General features: G+C 35.4%; 1 non-coding gene and 1 pseudogene across 1 annotated transcript; both read left to right on the top strand.

Annotated features, from left to right (window-relative positions):
* Window positions 1-11,768: 11,768 nt before the first annotated feature.
* LOC146995079 (small nucleolar RNA U3) lies at window positions 11,769-11,978 on the top strand. The gene has a single exon (XR_015043734.1). It is a non-coding gene; the product is annotated as a small nucleolar RNA U3 (small nucleolar RNA).
* Window positions 11,979-18,798: 6,820 nt separating this feature from the next.
* Window positions 18,799-18,916, top strand: LOC146995078 (U6 spliceosomal RNA; annotated as a pseudogene).
* The last annotated feature ends 2,884 nt before the right edge of the window (window positions 18,917-21,800 follow it).

Raw genomic sequence — 21,800 nt, 5'->3', positions numbered from 1 at the left:
GATAGTTTCCCTTAGAAGGTCTTTCACGAAAGCATACCCTCTTTAAACAGATCGCCCGTTGCGAGCTTCGTCATTAATCTAACAGTCCAAACGTAATCCCAAGCGAGGACTTGTAGTCAGAGCACGTCTTCGTGAAGGACTTTTTAAATGAGATTGGCTTATATTCACGTTAAAAATAGGCAGCAAAAATCCACGAAAACTGCCATGTAGCCTAGCATCGCGAACACATAGTTATTGGTTTTTAATTTGGTTTGGTTTTATGTGATTACGGCAAAGCCTCGAGGGCTATCTGCCTAAGAGGAGGGATGCCTTCGTGGAGGACTATCTAAGGGATACTGGCTCGTATACACGTTACACGTGGGAAAAATCACGAAAACGCCCTTGCAGCTAACCCGTTCGCGGATTCGAACCTCAGACCGAATTATCAGTGTTCAGCGACGTTTACTGATCGGCCGCTGGTAGGTGACAATTATTGAGTACCAACGGATTAATTAAGTTAGGAATTTAATAACTTTCATTCGTAGTGCTGCTATCAGCACTGACATTTGGAGAGGTTATTTTCTAATGAAATTCTTTTAATGTAATTAATTTAATTCGTTAGCTAATTGTTCCTCTGACTAATTTTTGTGCGCAGTATATGTAACTCTTTCATACATTAACTGTTTTACTTAACTTACACTCCATTGATTTTAAGCGATTTTATACCGGTAGATTTCTTTCCAAAAAAGTTCCAAGAAATGCATACTTTTCCCCTAGATTTTATACCTAATTTGTATTTCAAATCTTAATAATAAAATTTTTAAAAACAAATATTTCTAGAAATTCCTGCGGCATATGAATTTATTCGATTTAATTGAAGTTTTCGAGTACAATATCTTCCTTTCGACATCCAAGAAATTTTTATATGTCAGTTCGCGTTTACCAGGAACACACAGCCACATATTCGAATACAAAAATCAGGCATACTGAAAGCACATTTTTAACATTTCAAAATGTAAAAAGGAAAAATATACCATTAGAAATACCCACACTTGAAATACGAGGACAAACAAGATAGTTTGCAGCATTTTATATTTTATCCTGTTCTTGATGTTGTAGTCAACTTTTAATACATTGTATAATATATGGTTTATTAAAAAGTACGTCTTACGTTACAATTGTTAATTTTTCCTGTTTCTTCTAAATTTCGGTAATGTATTATAACAACGAGCGATTCTGTTTAACTTTCATTTGTATAAATAACCACAAGGCAAACTGTTGTAAAACGATTTATCTTCATTCACAAGCTTGCAGTCGTTGGAAAGATAATGCACACCTGCTCTCTGACAATGATTCTTCATCCTCAGGACCCATCCGTAAAGTGTTCTTTTCAAGCAGACTTCACACCCTATTAAGACCTTTGTGTCAACTGACAGCCGCCTGCAGAAAGGTAGGGGAAGGAAGACCAGATCGCGTCTTCTATACACGTCTTAAGCAATCTTCGCGAAATTCGGGCTTCGTGTATACACGTCTTAAGCATTTTTAAAGAAACTCTAAAAACGTTTAAACACGTCTTAAGCAGTTAAAGGGTTAAGAAATATTGAGGGCACTTATAACCATAACTTTGAAGTACTTTCTCAGAACAAAATATGTGAATGTGTTCCAAAAGTAGTTGATCCCAATACCCTAAAAGAATTGAAAGAAATATTACTTTGTCTGATTTGCAAGCTAAAGAATATGACATTGAATTGCTTTTAGGAGCAGATGCCATTGGGGACATTATTACTGGCAGTTCTCTGAAACTGAACTCTGGTGTAACTGTAATTAGGACTAATTTCGGATACACTGTGATTGGTAAAGTAAACAGCTTATCTAAAGAACCTAGTACTTCAGCTACTATTCCAGCATTACTAAAAAATAATTTGTGCAATAATGTTGTTTCGTTGCATTGTGCCAATCTTAGCGTAACTGAACTCTGGAATTTAGATGCAATTGGCATAACAGACCCAACTGAAGATGTTAAACGTAAACTTGCTCACTCTGACACCGTTAAGCAATTTAAAGAGAATTTAAATGTTCTTCCGGATGGCCGATATGAAATGCCACTACCCTTTAAATCTGAAATTCTGTTACCTAACAATAAGTCTGTGACTTTTAAAAGATATCAGAGAATGTGTCTACGAATTAAGGACGAAAATCAGTTAGATGACTATAAGGTAGTTTTTAAGTAATCGGAAGACCTCAAAATAATAGAAAAGGTTCCTGAAACTGAAACTGATAATTTGAGTTATTATTTGCCCCATAGACCTGTTATAAAGCATACTAGCGAGACAAACAATGAAGGTAAGGCCGGTGTTCGATGCTTCAGCCCGAGAGAGAAATCAACCATCCCTAAATGATTGTTTAAATAGAGGCCCGAACTTAATTGAACTCAAACGTGGTATAATTGACAGGTTTAGATTGTATTCTGTTGGTTTATGATCGGACATAGAAAAAGCATTTCTTCAGCTGAGTATTATCCCAGAACACAGAGATTATTTGAGGTTTTTTTCTTCCAGCTCTTGAAGAACCTATATGATTTACAGGCACTGCAGAGTGGTGTTCGGCGTTTGTTCGTCTCCGTTCCAACTCTCTGCATCGATAGAGCATCTCTTGGATAATTCCCCTGCCGAATTTGACGATGTGACCCAAAAATTAAAGCATTCGTTTTATGTTGACAATAGTGTCGCTGGGGTTCACGATATCAAACCGCAAAAAAATTTTAGAGTTAAGGCTACAGAAGTAATGGCTCGGGAATGTTTTAACCTACGGGGTTGGGAAGTAATGTTCCAGGTCATTGTATTTCCCATAGTTCAGGTATAACTTCTCTCCTTGGAATCTTATGGGATTTGGATAACGATACATTAAAATGTAATCTTAATTATTCAATGGATAATGAGGTAAGTAAACGTAATATTTTGGCTATGGTACATAAAACTTTTGATCCGCAGGGTTTTTTTTGAGTCCAACTACCTTATTACCTAAGTTACTATTACAGGAGGCTTGGACTATGAAATTAAAATGGGATAATCCCTTGCCACAGAACATTCAGAAAACTTTTCAGAAGTGGCAAGATGAAATTAAATATCTTGAAAAATTAGTATTCCACGATATGTAGAGATAAATGAAAATTCATAGCTGCATCTATTCGTTGATGCATGTAAGAGCTCCTATGGTGCATGTGTCTACATTAGAACTGTAACGCCCTTGAGAGTCAAAATTCGATTGATCAGAGACAAATCCAGGGTAGCGCCGTTAAAATCTCTAACAATACCCCGGTTAGAATTTATGGCCTGTTGTTTTGGCGCAAGACTGGTACACTCAGTATATGCCACCTTAGATTTGCCTGATTTGAACATTATTGCATGGAGTGATTCTATGGTAGCACTGTGGTGGATTAAGAAACGTGGTGATTGGTCAGTTTTCGTTACGAATAGGGTAAAAGAAATAAACAGTCTGATTCCTTCTCAGTGTTGGCGCCATGTACAGTTGATTTAAAACAGGCAGATATGCTTTCAAGAGGCTTCATTTTCAGATTCTCTTTGGTGAGGGGGGGGGGTCCATCCTGGGTTCTGGAACCTAATAACAACTGGCCACCAGACCGTTTGGCTTACGAGACCTCTGAGGTAAAACGAGAAAAAGGAAGGTCAGATTGTGTAACCTTAATTCAGTTGAAGAGGAAATACCTTGGTATGCAATTAGGTTTTCGAATTTTAAACCCATCATTCGATTAGTCGCATGTATATTGCGGTTTGTGAAAAACGCAAAAAGTAAACTTGCATTTCGAGAGACTAGAGATTTAACCGCTCATGAGATGGAATACGCCGAAAAAAACTCTTATAAAAATTGTACAAAATAAGTATTTTCCCTCCGCCGACTCTATTCCCAATATGAGTGTCATTTCAGACAGTGAGGGTATAAAAAGGGTGCAAATGCGCATTACAGAGCGATCAGAAGACCCTGAATTTATTTGTCCAATTATTTTATCAGACCGGTGTATTTTCACCCAGCATCTGATAGAATATTATCATTTACAAAATTGTCACACTGGAACCCAAATATTACTTGAAATATCAAGGGAGCGATTTTGGATAGTGAGGGGCAGAAGAGCGGTCAGGAAAGTCGTAAAAAATTGTGTAAGATGCAGTCGATACAAGGCCAAGTCTCCCGGTTGCGAGCCGGTGTCGCTACCAGGCGATCGTGTCAATGACGCAGCGGTGTTCGAGGTAGTAGGACTTGATTTGGCAGGACCCTTGTATGTGAAGGGAGGTGAAAAAGTTTGGATTGTTTTGTTCACATGTGCAATATATAATAGAGCCGTTCATTTGAAATCGACTTCCTCATTGTCAACCGACGCATTCTTCTTGTCATTGAGACGATTCGTAGCCAGAAGGGGGAGGCCGAGAATAATTTATTCCGACAACGGAACTAATTTCAGAGGAGCGCAAAGCGAACTTAGTAACATCGATTGGGAAAACCTTTTGAGGCAAACGGCTGTACAACGTATAATATGGAAGTTTAATCCTCCCACAACCGCTTGGTGGGAGAGGTTAGTTCGTGTAGTAAAAGAACTGTTGAGAAGGACACTCGGTAACGCAGTTCTTACAACCGAGGAGTTGTACACAGTATTGTACGATTGCGAGTCAATAATTAACTCTAGACCTCTTACCTATCTGTCGGAAAATCCGGATGATTTAATCCCACTTTCCCCAGCCATTTTTCTCATCGAGAATCGTAGCTTAGGTGTTCCTGATGTTGATTTCTGCGATTCGAAAGGTCTTCAAAAAAGGGCTATACATCGCCAAAAACTGCTTAATGATTTAAGGCATAGATTTAGGAAAGAATGTTTAGGCCTTCTGGTCCAAAATAAGAGGGATCCATCGTCAGAGCTACGGTTGGGTGAAATTGTCCTAATAGGAAATTACGTAAAAAAAAACGGATGCACTGGCCTTTAGCTAAGGTCATTCGACTAATTTCTGGGAAAGATGGCAAGGTGAAAACTGTAGAACTGAAGGCCGAAGCTGGAACGCTGCTGCGTCCCATTCAGCGAGTCTTTCCATTGGAAGTGCAGTTAACGGACACACCCACTGATCCCATACACGATAACTCCTTTACTAATCCTATTTCTTCTATTTCTAGTGATGAGCATTCAGATGACTCTTCAAATGACTCTAGTAACATCCTGCAAGGTGCTAATGTGTCAAGATTTGGACGTGTGATCAAGGTGCCTCAGAAATTAGATCTCTTCGACCAAGTACTGTATGTTTTTGAGCCAACCTGAAGTCGACTCAAAGAGGGGGAGAATGTGGGAGACGGCTGCTGCAGACATACGATTACATAACGGCTCGGCGAAGGTCGACAGAAGGAGCGCCGCATTTGATTGGACTATTTTTTTTATTATTTTATTATTATTATTATTATTAATTTTTTTTTTTTTTTTTTTTTGTTCTTTAACTGCGAACTAGCGGGGAAATTCCCTTTTTCATTCAGTTATGTATGCAGTTCTTAGAGTAATGTAACGTTTTTCAGCTTGTGTGAGATAATCATATTAAATCTTTATATTAATAATCCCTGCTGTGATTATTTAATTAGTAACCTGCACGTTGTAACCCTGAGAGTTGCAACATTATGAATATCGGGAACCACTGTGAAGAAAACTGATATTATATATGTTATAATGCAATGTTGGACGAATATATTTTCCACCTTGAATGTAACGCTGCTTTTAATTTAGAGGTAGCACAACGAAATAAGCTGATTTAAATAAAAGTATTCAGTACAAGTGACACCTCTTTTGGACTCGGTAGAATGAGTGAGTATTTGAATATGGCAAAATCAAACGCAGGTTATGTGCCAAAGAGCAGAGTTGCTTTTCAAACAAGACTTTCTACGAAATGAAGAAAGAAAACTCTCGTCTATATGCATAAATGAGTCAAAAGAGGCCATGTTGATTTGTCAACTCAAACGCGAACTAAACTCTATGCAAAAAGAAATCAACAGAAGAATCAAGAACTTCAAAAACCAAAAATGGACCAATTTCCTAAATAACCTAGCTATAGAGAACAATTCCGTATTTGACATTTCCCGCAAATTCAAGAAACCTTATAAACCTATTCCACCTATCCATAGACCTAGCAGAATTTCATATACAGAAGAAGATAAAGCTAAATCTTTTGCGGACTATATGGAAGATACATTCACTCTTAATCCCACTCCGTACGACAATAACCATATTGAACGGGTCAACCAGGTGGTCAATAACTTCCTTAATACCCCTGCTCCGTACAACTTCACTTTCCTGACTACCCCAACAATCGTTGCCAACACCATCAGCGCCTTACAAACGAAGAAAGCTCCAGGGCACGATGGCATCACGACCAAAGCACTGAAGCATCTTCCGATCAACGCTCTTACCTGCCTAACTAAGATAATCAACAACATTATAAAATTCGCTCATTTTCCTGACTCATGGGAACAAGCTATAATAATTGTTTTTGCTAAACCGCAACAAAATCCAACCTTCCCACAGAACTATCGCTCTATCAGTTTACTTAGCCATCTGTCTAAAGTTACTGAGAAAATCCTACTTTTCCACTTCCAAAAAATTCCCCCTTCCATGAATTTTCTCCCAGAAGAACAATTCGGTTTTCGTAATCATCATAGCACTTGCCACCAACTTCTTAGAGTTATCAACATTATCACTGAAGGGTACAACTGCAAGCTTCCGACCGGTGCTGTATTCCTCGATATCGCGAAAGATTTTGACAGGGTATGGCATCGAGGCCATATTTACAAACTAATCACTCTCAATTTTCCAGATCATTTTATTCGCTTAATAGCCTCGTTTATCAGCAACAGAACATTCAGAATCGAAATCGGTACTGCTTGCTCTACCACCAGAGTAATCAATGGTGCTGGCCCACAGGAGTCGGCACTTTCGCCGTACCTTTTTAATATTTATGCACAAGACATCCCTAAAGACCCTTCTGTTCATCTTGCACTCTTTGACGATGACACCGCCATACTTACTAAAGCCTGCACAGTTATCACTGTAAGAAACCAACTCCAAAACTATCTCATAAAACTGGAAAAATGGCTCACCCTTTGGAGGATTAAAATTAACACTGATAAAACTAAGGCGATAATTTTCCGTAAAGGAAACATGAAATACTATCCTCCACCCCCTGAAATATTTGACGAAGAAATAGACTGGGTTAATGAAACCAAATACCTTAAAGTCACCCTTGACCAAAAACTTACTTTCAGAACACACTTCCGGTCCATAGTACAAAAATTTAAAATCACCACAGCTACTATGCGACCTCTTATTGGTAGAAAAAGCAACTTTCTACAAACAAATTAATTCTATATCGCTCCATACTTCGCCCAGCCCTCCTTTATGCAGCACTGATCTGGGGACATGCAGCTAAAACCAATATTAAACAATTACAAATTCTACAAAACAAAATTCTACGAGAAATTATCAATGCTCCTTGGTATATTCCAAACATCTATATTCACAGAGACATTCGATTCGAACTTATTCAAGAGTATATTAAACGATTAGCGGTCAACTTCTTTTATTCAGTACAAACCCACAGTAATAGCCTTATTAGCACTCTCAGACATTCCCCGCATCCCAGAGAAAAACATCGGTACCCAAGTCACATCCGACCCACATAAGAATTAGACCCATTCACGTTAAACTGACTGCTGTTTACCATCCGCGGCTGATACCTTATAACGATACTGAACTTGCCACCGCTAGTACGGACCTCGCTCTCTTTTTTCCGCCTCCCACACTTCCTTCCACCCGATCCTTATCAGAAGTCGAGTAAAAAGATGTTTCTACATCTTGACACTCGAGAATGAAATACGATCTGTGTGTGTGTTGGTTTGTACTCAACAATGTTTTGATAGATCCACTCTCCAAGTTAACTAGACCGTCAATCTCGGAACGCCTGCTATTGTTAGCTGGGAGAGTTCAATATACGCAGGTGAGAGGAATGGAAAGGAAAGGTTCCGGAATGGTTTAACGGAAATAATTGGATCGTGGAATGGCTTTCAGTGGGTACTAGGGAAAAAAAGGATATGCTCGCCGACTTATTCCCGAACCGTGGAAGGAGTTTCACTGCTTATTTTTATGCTCCATGTTTTATTGAACATTTTGTTTAAGGACAGATTAATTTTTATCAATTTATGAAACAAAAAAAAATATTTCGTAGAGAAATACCTGTTTGCAATGTAAAATTGTATGCTTATTTAAAATTTGCTTAGCAAATGTTAGTCCTAAGAATTGTTTATTTGGAAGGCATAAACATTTTAATATCGTTTAAAATTTTGTCTAAAGCCAATAAATAAAGACAATAAATTTGTAAAAAGGCATTAATTTAAGAATTTAGTATGCTTTCTTGGTTCAACATCCAGATTCGAAGGTTCATATCGCATGACCACAAGTGATCTCACGTAAACTACGCTACAAAAATCTAATTCTCTCAGTAATTATCTACATTAATTTCAAGTTAAATCTTAATTTGGAATACAAGTTTAAATGCAAGAATTATTTCAATTCGTATGAATAGCTAACTGAGAAATTATGTAAAACCGCAATGTTGTACTTCGCTAGTGCATTCTCATTAGAATTGATGAATTTAACCCTTGACTGTGCCTTTTCTATATTTTCGCCTTCGGATGAGCGGTGTTATTGCATTCTAATTGACTTAATTACCGCGAATGGCCTTAGGGCCTGGTAAAAATTCTATGTAATTGTTATGCCAGTATTGAAAGAAACAATCAATCTGATAAGAAATGGCTGCAACTTGTTTCGAAGATGAGGCGCAAAAGGTTACCAGCGAGGATATTCCGGTTCGTATCAGTTGTACCATTACTGGCGACTTTATGGCCTGCTCCGGCAAAACTGAAAAGTGCCAAAAAATTCAACAAAAGAAATTTTGTTGCATATAATCCTGTTAAAATTTAATGGACGGAACTTTTAACGGTAGACGTTAAGTATACGGTAATATTATATAATGCGATGCTGCTGAAAAATCAATGCTTTTTTCTTAACAAATACCATTTACTTGGCATTAAGACACTCTATTCCAAAACCATTTTTATCAAAAATGTGAATCATTGAAGACGAAATTTATTAAAAAGGAGTTCTAAAAATTCTGTATATTACCGGCAGCGTATGAAACTCCGGCATTGTATAGAATACCTAGGTATTTTACAATATACCTGGCGTTTTTAGGCAAACTATGAAACATGATAATTATTGCATACTTTACTTAGGCAATGTATAGAACGACTCGGCATTCTGTAGAATGACAAATGCCTTTTAGGCAAAGGATGGAAAAAGTCTTTCGGTGGTCTCTGTGATATTCTACCTGACTGCAAGTTGGCGTTACTCTTCTGCTACACTTTGCGATGTTTACAATGAGCGTACAAATGTATCAAAAACGAATTATGTCTTGTTATATGCAGAGTTTAAAAATGATTAATCCGTAGTAGTCAGAAACTGTTGATTTCATTTTAATAAAAATATTTTTAATTAGAAGGAAAGCATGAAATTTTAAGCTATAGAAACTTTTTTTTTTTGGTCCCCATATATAAATACAAGTTTTTTTATCTCGATTTTAATTCCTGCTTGCATCCACTGCACTATTCTGAATTGTTTGCATAACAGCTATTTATTCTAATTTAAAGGTAATTTAGAGCATATATCTTATTTTTCAATGATTTATATAGTAAGAAGTCAGTAGATATGCTATTTCAGTTCAGAACATGTACTATTTCAGTGTAAAATTTTCAAAATATTTCTCTCGGTTGTCCTGGGCCGAAAAATAATTCCCTATTGTAATCAATAGGGCTACTAAATTCATCTATATATAATCAGCATATTAATACAAAATGATCTAAAATTTGTATATCTGGTTTCCACGACATAGGAATAAAAATATTACTTAAAGAGATTAAATTTTACGTACTGAAGAAGTTTTTTAAAATTATTATCAAATAACTGTTTTAGAACATCCTACACAATAAAAGTTTAAATAATGCAGATTTAGATCTCTGTGCAGTATTTGCAACATTGCAGATATTCAAAGCAAGAATAAAATTGTTAGGCCAAAAAAAAATAGCTATCTTACTTTGGCATAGATTTTGAATGAAACTCAAAGTTGCTTTTTGACTAATTTCAATACTACACAAGTGTGTTTCTCTTTCCAGTTTCATTTGCATTTTAGATTTCATTGATGTTAACATTCAAAAGTTAGAAATTGAATTAAGTGTATTGCAACAATTTACATTTTCAGTCGTAGAGAATATTGAATTTTTCCAATGAAAATAATGAAATTTTTGATAAAGCTATTGATCAAATCAATCTCAGTTTGTTATAAAGAAAAGAGACACAGACATTATAAAATATATTTTAACAGCACAACAAAGCAAGATAATAACTCTCATGATCACAATATATACTTAAAAAAACATTTAGTAATGTATATCATAAAAATTTGAAAACTTTGATAATACAAGGGGCACCCTTCAATCTACTCTAACCGAGAGCTGATATCCGAAAATAATGCGGGCGTGGTTACAAAAGCTAATTCCATTTGGACGACGTTAAAGTCGGCAGAAAATGCTATCAGTGACGTGCAGTTGTTTCTTCTAAAACGATATGACACATCAAACAGAATCAATATTTATTGGGAACATGTTTAGTGCCACTTTACATTATATTGGTGTGGGCGTGGCCATTCTCACCAATAACGCACGCAGTGCGATTTTGATATTTCACATTATTTACTAATCTGTGGATACAATGTCTATTTACAAATGCACATATTTACATATTATCCGCTGCATATTACTTCATCGTGTGTTGACATCTGTTCTCTGTCGGACCACGGTGATATGTTCTTTGTAAATGTCCCTTGAAAATCTGATGAAAATTAATCTCCACGTGACTGCGGCATATTTCCTTGAGCATAGGCGGCGGCTGATGCGGTCATTCATGGGATCGCCCCAACGATGACGGCTTCCACTCGTACATCACTGAAACGAGTCTTTAACTTGTGAGGTAGTTCCCCAAGAAAACGCAAAGCTAATATATTTCAGCGTAGTTAAAGCCCTATTTCTTTGATAATGCAGTTTTCCAAGCCTTCAGTGGCGTCAGAAATGGAGGCCGATATGGGCATGTAAAAATGATGCACCTCCATTTACATGGAATTTGGAATTATTTGAAAGTAGTAAAATTTGAAATGGCTGGTTTGTTGGTGTGAGTTATCTCTATCTTTTCTAACCTTCTTAATGTTTTCATTAATCATCGGTAGCCGATATTTCGAATAGTAGGAATATGTGTTCTTGTTAGATTCTGTAAATCTTAAATAATAATAAAATTTTGAATATTTACAGCTGGTTACAATAATTCTCCTATAAGTAAAACTTCATTTGGTTCGCTTGAATGCAACTATCGACTTAACGGCAGGCTTTAGATAGAATCATAAATTCTCCTCAATTATAAAAATCTCCACCGAAATCATATTTTACACTAACATCAATAAGTTTTAATATTTACAATTTTCCGTCTATGTTTAACTTACTCATATACTGTTGTATAAAAGTCTTTCATATAGTGTCCTTTAATAATATGAATTCCTACACATGAAAAATTGTTAATAATGATATTTAGTCACCACTTTTGTGATGAAATAAATGTGAACATGAATTTTAAGACGGCTTTTTAGAGCAAGATCATACTTCATAGGATCATTTCTGTAGTATGATTAGCGAGTTCACTCCCCGAACTTCGCAAAAATACCAGTCTCGATGATGTAAGAAGGGGTTTTTCCCTGAGCGTGAAGCGGATTGGATTTAGAGCTTCGGCTCTTATCGAGTCATTGATGATCGCACCTCTCGCCATTGCGGCGACGGGAAGGAAGGAACTCGTTCTGAGTGGTTTTTTTTACTAAGGCTAGATTAAGGTCTAGTGAGTTTTTAATCTTTTATTGTACGAAGTTCAATTTATAGTCAAAGAATGTCTAGCAGGACGAAGGTGCATTGGCAGTCAAGGATGTTAGAATACATGGAGATGGTTTCTCTACTATTACAGTACGAAGAAAGTGAACCACGTGAGGGCAAGAAAACGATTACCTTACCGAGCGAAGTGAGTTAGTTTCAAGTTCTCAGTGTGTTTTCTGATTTTGTATGCGTAGATTTGAAAGGCACTGAATTGTTACAGCGAAATAATGTCTACATTTCCGACTTCATATTTGAAGCTTGCTTTGAACGAAAGTTGTTTCCAATTCAGTTAATATCAGAATTCGATGAGATATTTATGTTTTGAGCTTGTTCTTTTCAGTTCATTGTTACGATTTTTTCTGAAGAATTTGATCAAGAATAATCAGAATTCGATTTTTGAAAAAGTTTATTTGACTGATTAATTACCTTCGGGTAGAAAATGTCCTTTTATAGGACACCACTCGATAGTTCTGATGAAGAGGACTACCGAAGCGAGCGTTCGTCCAAATCCAACAAGACCTATCCATTGAAGAAAGAGGATTTCATACTTATGGCCAAAGAAAAGAAAAGTAAAGCAAAAAAGGCGAAAACTATGTCAGATACGGAAAGCGAACAACCAAGTACGAAGAAAGATGTTAAACCTGGTAAGGAAAAAAGAGACATTCAAACACCGAATGGAGAAGCTACTGATGAACAGACACCAGAAGATTTATCAATGGGAAATGATGAGGACATCCCAAAATTCAAGTTATGTTCTGAAGAAGAAATCCGGGACCAGATTGCTAAATTTGGATTTGACGTAATTTACAATTACTTTCATAAAAGAACTAAGGGTGAGATGGATGTAGAGACATTCACGAAAAAATTTTATCCAGGGCAGATAACTGAAAGAGGAACAGACAGCAGGGAACAAGAATGGATTTCTCCTAAGAAAACCGCGAAAGTTTCAGAAAACGAAGCTCCAATGGAAGTTACGATGGAAAATCGATTTGAGCAGCTAAGTGAAGTAGAAGGTATGGAAGAAGAAGGAGGAGCCGAAAAAGAGGAAACTCCACCCCCAATAGTTTTCCAACAAAGCGAAGTGGATTGGCCTAAAATTCATGAAATCCTTATCAATACCTGCAGTGAACAATTCAAAGCCGATATGAAAATGAAACTACTACGAGTATATGTTAATTTAAAGTCAGTAGTCGATTACAGAAAAGCAACTCTGGTTTTGCAGAAAAGAAATATACCATTTCATACTTTCCAGTTACTCAGCGAAAAACCTATTAAGGTTGTTTGTTCTTAAGGGCCTCCCATCAACGATGAAGGAAGAAATAATCCAGGCAGATCTGGAGAGAAGGAAATTCCCGATAAGTAAAGTCAAGCAGTTTTCCAGACGAAGAGGAGACGCTATCGAGAAACTTCCGATTTTCCTGTTGGAACTGAAGAAAACGAAGGAAGGACGTGCAATTCATGAACTCAACAATATGTTAAGTGTTAATGTCAAGATCGAGAAGTTTGCCCCGAAAAAACGCGTAATTCAATGCTATAGATGTCAAGAATATGGACATTCGCAACATCTTTGCTCAAATCCTGAGCGATGCTGCAAGTGTGGACAGCACCATAGAAGTAAAGAATGCCCTCTAAAGCCAGAAGAAAAACCTAAGTGCATCTTCTGCTCACTACCGCATGTAAGTTCATACAGGGGTTGCCCCGTGTACAAGAAGCGATATGAAGCAAAGAAGCAGCAGGCGAAGCCAGCAGCTAACATCCCTACGCCGGCAGATTTTCCGAAATTCATCGAAACAGAGGAAGACAGCAGTAAAACCCAGATGAAACCTCTCTACAGTGATAGAGTAAAGAAAAAATTGGAAAACCCACCCACAGAGTACAAGGATATCATAAACTGGATCCAAGATCCTAAAATCAAAAAATTTCTGAACAGTATGGTTGAGCACGTTGAGAAGATCCGCGTTGCAAAAACCACGGCTGAGAAGTTTACTGCCGGGTTCAAAGCAGCCATGACACTGATGAGATTTGCTGAAAGTGAAGAGTAATCACCAGCTTAGAAGCATTTGAGGGAATTTCACTATGTTTACGATTTCTTTCACTTTTTCAACGATGTTGCAGTTAATATTAAATCCGCTAAATCCAGTACAGAAAAACTTTCTATCGCTTGCTTAGCAGTGAAGATTGCTCTTGATTTCGCAGAAGAGGAAAACTAAGTTCAAAATTTTATTTCTTGTTACTTCCTGATGTTCCAATAGATGGCGACACCCATGCGACGATGTTTTCACCAGAAACTTTCCACTTTAAATAAAGTGGATTTACTTCTCACTAAGACGTACCCCGCAGGGTTAATAATTTCTGAGTAAAAGTCCCCAGGACTATATACTCATAGATACCTCAATTCATACCAATTCACTTTTTCAACACACAGGTTCCACTGTTTACAGCAGCAGAGCTCGGGGTCAGTACTTGGGTGGGTGACCACCCACGTGACTGGCCTCGAAGTATCATCTTTCTTCAACTAGTGAAGATACATCACAGCTTGTACGGCGGCCAGATGCTCCTTCTCCAAAGTCTACTTGACCAACTCACGTGCATTAGCACATGTCCCTGCTTCACCTTTGTCGGTGCGGTGTAAATCACCTTAATTTTTAATTCTTCCCAACGCCTTAGGGCATATCTCCAACAGAGACGGTTAAAGTAGCAGAGGCTACTAAATGCCGCCTAACCATTCACTCGATTTCGATTTCCGACTTCATGTCCATGTAAAAGAATGTTTTAAAACGTTTGTTTAAATGACCTTCAAGCAAGAGTTTGATTATTTTCTTTGTGTACAGTACACGAAGAAACATATATAGTTCTCAGATTTACCTTTTCATAATAACAATAAGAGTGATATTCGTAATTAACTTATATGTGATGGCAAAACGATAAGTAAACAAGGGGAGTGGCAAGCTCTCTATGGAAAAGAAAACAGTTTACTTTAATGTCTGATCATAATTACATTACAGTTGCGTTACCTTTTATATGTTTAAGTACATTTTATTTTGTGCTATAAATATATAATAACTGGATTTGATGTTTAGTCACATTTGTTGTGTGAGTTTTAAAATAACAACGTAAAATTTACATATTTCTATCATTGTTTATTCAAATTAAGTGTTTTCGAAACATAAGTAATATTTATCACGTGAAAAATTTGAGAATTATATATATATTTAGAATAAATAAAGTATAATTAAATTATAGTTTGAGTACATAGTTACTGTTTTGTGTTCACAATACTTTTAACACAATACATTCATTAATTACAGGATGCAATTATATAATGTAGAAATTATTGCAATTACATAATGTAGAAATAAAATTAAATGGCGAGAAAAGTAAAGGAAAAGGGGCGTGAAGAATCTGCGATCCTTTACGACTACCAGGAACAAAATTGGGTGTGGTTAGAGCACGTCAATCTTTCTAAGCCACGACTACTAAGGGCATGCTTCGCTTCTTTTTTGGCTTCCCTTTGACTGCGTGGAGGGCATCTCCATGAGTTCTAACCTCCTTGTTGGCAATGCTTTTCGTGAATTTCATCACTGGGTGGCGATCGCAAACCGCAATGCTTAAGCTATACATTCAACATTTGTAAAATAGCTCCTTAATAACAAGATGTGTATTTCATTTAAAAATTATCGCTCTTTACTAATAGCAATACCGGATGGTATATTGTAGCATGCCATACTGTAAAGTTTTCTTCCTTTTAACAAATTTTTTATGGTTTCATTTAAATAATTTGTCGCAACATATAACTGATGTTACATGTAATACAGATTTAATATAAATATATAATACAGAATTTCTTTAACAAAACCCATCATCACGCAAGGTTTTAAACCTTTAAAATTGTTGAAATGTTCTTTTGTATATAAACAAGCTTCTTAATATGTGTATGTATGTGTGTTCGGCTCAATACTTCTCGTCTTACCGTTATTTGAATGTGCTGTAAAAAATCTCTTTGTCAACTCCAAATTTGTTTGATAGCCAATTCATATTTAGAATTATTTTTTAATTTAGTTCATTTCATGCAAGTTACTGCTCCCTATTTCTTGTGTACCCTCACAATCCTCATGGAATAAATGAATCTGTCAGTAACACCTTCTAAATCTCTGTAAACCTAGCTCGTGTAAATTAAATGTAATTTTTTTTCTCAAAGAATAGAAATATTTGTGTAAATTTTTATTCTGATCCGCACTGTAAACTTCTGTGATGTGTATTTAGTTTACATTCAGATACTGCGTGTTAAGTGTACATTCAGTGTGTTGAAATCTCAGAAAATGTGCATGCCTATAGTATATGAGCACTGATTATTGATTATATTGCACTATTTATTATATTCTTACATTACATATTTCTTCATCTTCATGTCATAAAAATGTTCTATCATACTGGACATAATCTCTGTTTTGTACATAAATGATATTTTAACCTACTATATATATATATATATACTGTTTGAGGCATATTTATTTATTTATTTATTTATTTTTTCCAATTGCTTTGCAATCCACTCTGAGAAGTGAATTCAATGCAATTAAAATTTAAGGATGCATATAATTTATAAGAAATGTTAATTGCATTACCTTTTTTATGGAATTTATTACTTTTTAGCTCTACTATCTTTTAACTTTGAGTCAGGTCATTTGAATACTCTCTGTCCTATCTTCAAAATTCTCTAGTGCGTAGCTCATTTTAATCAGTGTCATGTATGAGTGTGTTGAACATGAATTTGGGGTTACCTTGTTGAGTGTTTTGCGATTGTACTTGATGTAATGGAAATTCATGAGGTAATGTATGTAAATTAATAGAGAGAATATATTTTTATTTTCTCAAATAAGGCTTTATATTTTATTATATGCTGTCAATGATATTGAAGTACTTAGTATTCAAATATTATATTTTATTTACTGCGGTTAATGCCATGTATGTCATTATTATATGCTGGTGATATTGAAGTACTTGGTATTCAGCACTAGTAGAAGTAAAATTTATATTCCTTCTGTCCCAAACTAGTTGCTACATTTAAGTCGAAAATTTTGTCCTAAAATAAAATAGTTGTTACATTTCAAGTAGGTGGAGTTATAAATAACTTTCGATGCAATTTAGTAGATAAATCGTCATCAGTAAAATTATACAATGTACTACAACGAATGTAACTCTGTATACTAAATTTCCATCCTTTTAGTTTTTACTTTCCACAAATGTAGCATTTATTTGGGGACAATTTTACTGAGGCAAATTTAGAGGGTTCGCACGGTTTTAAGCCACGCCTCATTTTGTAAGTAAGTACACTTCGGCCAGCAAATCGGAACGATCACGTTTATGTGATTAAAGCAAATCTTCGACGGATGTCTGCCTGAGAAATGCCTTCATGGAGGACTTTCTAAGTGGAACTGGCTCGTATAGACGGGACACATCAATGAATTCACAATTCCTCAGCTTGAAGACAGTTTTTTGCGAATACTGAAGAGGAGTCTTTACAAAATGGGGCGTGTCTTAAAGATGTGGCAACTCTAGATTCTTTAAACCAATATGGTACTGATATGAGGAGATTAATAATCAGTGCAAAAGTATTCAAATATAGCAACTAATTTGGGTCAGACGCACTATATGATTCATTGTGGTTAATGTCATTATTATATGCTGCCGCTGATATTGGAATACTTGGTATTCAGGGTTACTTTGTGATATTGGAATACTTGGTACTATTTTGAATATCTGTAATGTTGCATTACTCTTCAGAGCTCTAAATCTGCATTATTTAAACATTTATCATTTAATCCAATCCCCCAAAAATTATTTAATAATAATTAGGAAGGGAAAAATTCTTCAGCACTTAAAATCAAATCGCTTTTAGTAATATTTTTCTCTTATGTATTAGAAAAAGATATACAATTTTAAATCATAATTTATTAATTATATATTTAATATAGGGTAGTAAATTATTTTGTTGCCCAGGACAATTGATAGGAATATGATGAAACTTTCGCGGTGAAATAGTTTATGTTCTGAAGCTTGCTAACTTCGTTCTGTATAAATAACTCAAAAATAAAACAAATGCTCTAAATTTACCTTTAAATTAGAATAAGTAGCTCTAATAAGTACAATTCAAAATAGCATATATCTAGATGCAAGCAGGAATTAAAATCAAGTGGAATAACTTGAAATTTCATGCTTTCTTTCTAAATAAAAATATTTTCATTTAGAAGAAATGTATAATTTCTGACTACTAGAGATTAATCGTTATTAAATTTTGCATATAACAAGAGCATACTTGTTTGTGGTATACTTCTGCTCATTGTAAACGTCGCAAACTGTAGCAGAAGAGTAGCGCCATCTCGCTGTCAGTAGAAATTTCACGGAGGCCAGCGAAAACACAAAAGAATATTTTCACACTAGCACAGTCCTTGAGTATAATTTGGCCTTGACAAAACAAAATGCGCATGAATTTTCTACCGAAAGAAACGTATGAAAAAAATTGGTAATCTGCGTTTCTAATTTTATAAAGCTGAGGAGAAAATGTAAAATATTAACTTCTATTGAAAATATAATCTCCGCGTAAGAAGTGTCAAAAACTGTTCGCGTATGAATAACTACATTATGATAAAACTACAAATTATAACGTTTTGCTGTGTTGTTTTACACAAAGTAACCACCAGTTTAGTTATTCCATCATTAAATGTTCCCATATATATGTGTGAGATGCATGTGCAGTTCGTACTCGCTTCGGCAGTCCATATACTAAAATTGGAACAATACAGAGAAGATTGGCCAGTTCGACTGCGGAGCCCGATCCACTGGGCAAGATTGACACGCAAAGTCGTTCCACGTTTTTTTTCTCTCGCTGATAATCGGTTCGATCCTTCGAATCTCCGTTGTTTATATACATTTAAGGTGCGTTCAGACGTGGGCGTAAAGCACATAGAGGCATAGTCATAAGGGCATAAAATACGGGAGACCCGTTCACACCTGCGAAAACGAGGTGTAAGCCACGGCCAATGAGAGAAGCTAAATTTGCGTGTGCGTGGAATGTCTACAACTTTCCCGCGCTGTTCTCACGCTCGATTGATTTCCCGCGTTCGCTCTGCTTGTCTTTTTCGTTGTGTCATGGCTTTTTCAGCTCGCCACACAGTTTTACCGGCTCAACAGAATGATCTTTTATCTGCCCTTCTCATTAGCCAAGAGGCAACGGAAGAAGGTAAAAAAAAGAAAAATAACAAAATGGTCTAGAGATATTTTTTTTGAAAGACCAATACTTGGTTGGAACATATCTTTCTGTACAAAGCAGTATGGAATATTTCTGCATTGTACTGTAGTACTCTCTGTACTATAAACATGCACATGCCTATTTATATACTACATAAAACCTTCTTCAATTTTTATATATAATTTCTCTTAGGAGAAGTACGATATTCTAAATATGCCTAATTTAAAAAAAAATCTTGAGGATAACTAACAGATAGCCTGTATATAATATTTTTCTATTTTGCAGGTGTGAAAGCAGTTAAGCTAAAAACAGTACTTACCATACATTATTATTATTATTATTATTATTATTATTATTTTCAATCAAAAGGAACATGTTTCTGTGACAGTGAAACATATGTGCTTAGCACTCCTCATTCACTGTCCCTGTCAATCACTATAGTAGTTTGCTGCACTACCAGTATCAATTATCACTAGTACTAGTATCCCACAACTGGTCACAATGACCAGCAAACACAACTAGTACAATACTAGGAAACGTTCACCCAACAATTGTTTATATACATTTACGGTTTGTTGAGAAATTCAGCCGGGGCCCCACTAAAGTCTCAAATAATATGAACTCCCATATTTTATTTTTTGACGATCTGTCATTAACTTAATTTACGACTTCAACGTGATGACGCTCACAGTTATCATAAAATCTTAAAAGTAAGCTCAAAATGTTATTATTGATGGAAGTAATTTTTAAATCATTGTGCATAACCTGAGGAGCAAAACATCATTAGTGAAAACTCTGAGAGCCATAGTCTGAAGAATTTGCTTCTGATTTGTGTGACATCATTAAATAATGAAGAATCTACGTGTATATGTATGCTTGAATGTTCCTCGCTGAGTTTTATTTATTTTATATTTTGTGCGAATTTAAGGAACTTTTCATTATCTTTCAGATTTAATCAGAAAACTCAGTGAAATAAAAGAAGTGTGTTGCCAATCAGCGAAACGCAATATTTCCAGTTTAATCGTATTGCAGAACAACTTTTGGAACCAAATTTTAAACACGCTATACTCCTCTACCCAAAGGTGTGCAATTCAAAACCCGAATTTTAAATTTCGGTTTTGATTTATTTCATATTTGTGGGAATTTAAGGAATTTGTGGTATAAAATTCAGAGATTTAAAAGCCGTTCATAAGCCGTTCATAAGCGTAATCATATTCAGAGATTTAAAAGCCGTTTAAAATCATGAGATATTTATCATTCAAATTTAATCAGAAAACTTGGCGATATAAAAAGAGTGTATTGCCACTCGGCCAAACCAAAAGATAATTTGTCTCTCAAATTAAAGAAAAAAAAACATAGCATTTTAAAGCAAATGGGTTGCCACTGCCCAGATTAAAATATTTTAATTTTTAAGCGCTGCGTGGCGAAATGTAAGGTATTTAATTTTTCTTTCAAATTTATTCTGTTATCAATTAACAATCTAAGAGATTTAAAAGCAAAAAAACGCAGATTCATTTAAAGTATGTTACTCTTTTGTTATCAGGACCGGGTATCCATAAATGCATGTATAGATATATGTGTTCATGTGTGCATGTACTTATTTAGCTGTGTGTGTACACACATATATGCGCACATACATACACTCGTGCATACATATATATGCTTCTGAATCCGGCCCTGATGATAGAAGAGTACCCAAATTATTATTCATTACTAAATAGACGCGCGAAATTACATTTGTTGAATTCATTAAAATTTTTATATCAGGCTTTTAAAGAATGTTTCTCGCCACCGCAAATATCGTCTACGCAAACAGTTCGCGTTGGAGTGTTTAATAATATTTTGTAGAAGGACTTTTGGCATTTGAAACTAAGAAACTAACACGCTACCAGATTAGAACCATCATTTACTTCCAGTTCAATTGCGAAAAGTTAGCCACAGAATGTCACCAAATTATATGCACAGTTTTAGGTACTAACTAGCAGCTACGCGACTAGCCTTCGTCTGGCTTTTAAATGTAACGAAAAAATGCTTAAAGGGAACATCAAACGTTAAATTTAAAAACTGCGCGGAATTTTACTCTGCAGAACAACTTCTTTAAACAAACACCCACATTTTTTCTTTAAAAAATGTGTTACATGTAACAAAATTACAATGAAATAAGCAATATCCTTTAATACAAATTTAACTATCCTAATAAATGAATTAACAACCAACTTCCCGATGTAAAATCTTCAGAATTCAAATGGTATAAATGAAGTTATGAACTTTGTTTCCAAAAGAAATAATGCAAAACGTAATTGAATATATAACATAATTGAAATTATATGTAATTAAAACGTAATATAAAAAAATTGCAATAAAAAACAATAAATAAAATATGTAAACCTTCTTACCATTAGCTAATAAAGAGAGGGAGAAAAAAGAAAATTCTTTCTGTTGTGCCTAGCGAGACACATGCACGTCAGAATAAGAAGATTGCGATGTGCATGTTGGGTGTTGAAAAAACAAA

Source organism: Stegodyphus dumicola, chromosome 10 (genome assembly GCF_044657685.1).
Source record: "Stegodyphus dumicola isolate Sdum_Otavi_A_Nest chromosome 10, ASM4465768v1".
NCBI classification, from domain to species: domain Eukaryota; kingdom Metazoa; phylum Arthropoda; class Arachnida; order Araneae; family Eresidae; genus Stegodyphus; species Stegodyphus dumicola.
Note: the sequence above shows the minus strand (reverse complement) of the source record. Positions and strands in the feature narration are given on the sequence as shown.